Source organism: Erithacus rubecula (assembly GCF_903797595.1).
Source record: "Erithacus rubecula genome assembly, contig: scaffold_134_arrow_ctg1, whole genome shotgun sequence".
NCBI classification, from domain to species: domain Eukaryota; kingdom Metazoa; phylum Chordata; class Aves; order Passeriformes; family Muscicapidae; genus Erithacus; species Erithacus rubecula.
Window position 1 is genome coordinate 116,147 of NW_027636160.1, and position 2,456 is coordinate 118,602.

Consider the following 2,456-nt stretch of genomic DNA (forward strand, 5'->3'; position numbering starts at 1 on the left):
TAGTTAGCTGTCTTCACATTTTGGTCAGACAAAACAATTCCTCTGAAACTCAAGGATGCCCTACAACCTCAGGCTCTGAAAGGTAGAAACAAAAGTGAATTGGGAGGGAGCAAACTGGGGGAATAGGACTTCATTATCTGAAGCTGTAATTAGAGGATTAACTCTGATATGCCAATGGACCAAGCTTATATGTGTCTGAAAAACTTGTCACCATCATCCATCTTGAATGCAGCCTCTGGGAGGCTTTTGACTGCTTAAGGTGTATGTATTGAAGGCCTTTAACAAATACCCGCTTTATTCTCTTCTCCTTGTCCAGCCTCTGTTCTAGGTAGCCATTCCAATGCATTGCCTGTAGTGTCGCAATTGTCTCCATGATTCCATAAGGCCCTGTGTTGCCATGAGAAAGATTATGGAGTGGCGAAAAAACAGCAACCAGATACTGTCTTGCTTGGTGCAGAAAAGAGCAAGAAAGACCAATTTATTGAAAGAAACCATTGCCTTAAATAAGGCAATTCCATGCAAAACAAAATACAGACAAATCATTGGTCAGAGAAGGAGACACCTCTTGTCCCTGGCTTTCTCAGGGACTTTGCAGGTGTTTATCCCTGTTATGATTTTTCTTTGTGTTTGCAGTAAAGAAGAAACCTCTAGTTTGGGAAAAATCCTAGCTGAGGCTGAAAAAGTTTCATGGCCTGAGAAAAAGGCCTATGTAAAATGTGCCTAGGCCTTCAGCAGTGTCCACAATTCCCCCTTTTAATTTTTAAAAAAGAAAAGAAAGGGAAGTGTTTGTAATCCTCCACGAGGCCCGTCACAAAGGAGAACAAGCACCACTCCTCAGGAGATTTGTGGATACCTGAAGTGCCTAGGGAGCTCTTCATACCTGGTGCTTTTAACAAACTTAATTCTAATTACAATAACAAAACCCATCACCATTCACCAAACTTATTGAACAGTGAAAAATCCACCACTAAGTAATTATTCTAATACAACAATGAAAACTTTATCAACAGTTCCAACATGAACACATGAATGTCCATTCGCTGCTTGAAGAGGGATCATCTGGTCAGTGTTTTCTCTGGTCGGTGTTTGGTGAGCTGGTCAGCATGTGAAAGCTGAGCTGTGATCACACTCTGCCCCTGGTGCAGGTCAGGGTGGACACCTTGATGGTCAGCAAGAAGGACCCAGGCATGTCTCACCTGAAGCCTGAAATGAGGCAAAGGTGATTCACAATAACTGGATTGGTTAGATCTTTCTCTTTTTCCAATCTCGCTGTCCTACAATAGGAACAGCATCAGGCACAGGCACAGGAAAAGCCTGAGCCTCTCTCATTTGGATATATATCATCATTGCAAGTTTTCAGCTCTTCCCTTACTGCCCCAGCACTCCATCCTCCCATGCCCACTGCAGGAATGAAACCAGCCCCCGCTGCTCCCCCTTTGAAGTGAGGACAAAGCCATCGTTGCTGTCAGCACAGGGTGGGAGCGGCGAAGCAGCTGGAAATGCCGATGGGAGGGGTCCGTTCGTGGGGTCCAGCGCTTGGGTCAGCACCGCTCCCGGGTGAACGAATGGAGAAGCTGAGGGAAGAAAAGAAAGCGGCCCTGCCTCTGCTAAAACTGAGAAAGGCAGCCCAGACCCTGCTCAGGCAGGCAGGTCGGTCTCCAGCATCGGAGAGGAGGAAGGCACCGGCACCACCTCCTTCTCTGGGGTGGCTGGTGCCGACGGCTCCTCTCAGCAGGCAGGTCATGGTCAGACGGCACTGTGGATGGATGGGCCAGCACCACCTCCACTGGGGGGGCTTTGGGGAAGGGGCGAGTCTGGCTCCGCGGGTTCCCGGGATAGCAGTCAGATTCCTCTTCGCTGGAAGAGCAGTCGAATTCATCTTCATTTTGTTCTGAACCTGCCTCACTCCCCTCAGAGCATACCTCGCCCTCCTTCAGTTTTTCAATAATGATCCCCCAACTGTGAAATCGAGGGAGAATATAAGCATCGCTTTCCCATATGGCTTCATACAACCAGTATCCTAGCTCTCTCCAAGCTTTCTCAGAGAAGGCCACTCCTTCATCCTCAAAAAACCCGCTTTCTCTTGCCCACGCTAAAAAGTCAACCAAGTTCTTGTCCAGAATTGGGGTGTCCACGGTTTCAAGGACATCCCTCCACAGCAAGAGTATAGTTTGCTCTTGCTTATACAGATGATTCCCCATTATTTCAGAATTTCCCACCTAGCTGCTATGCTGGGAGGGAGGGGGAAATACAGTACCTCTCTTGACGGGGAGAAAACAGTCGAGACACAGCTCGCAGCTCTCGCTGTGCGGGCTCCCGGCACTCGGCTCCGCGGGGCTGCGGGATTTCGCCGCCGCTCTGAACCGAGCCAAGGGGCTCCTGAGCTACAAGCTCATATTACCTCTCTCGGTGAGAGAGGAGAAAAGCCGACGATTCCTGCGGGTTTCCCGTCCTGC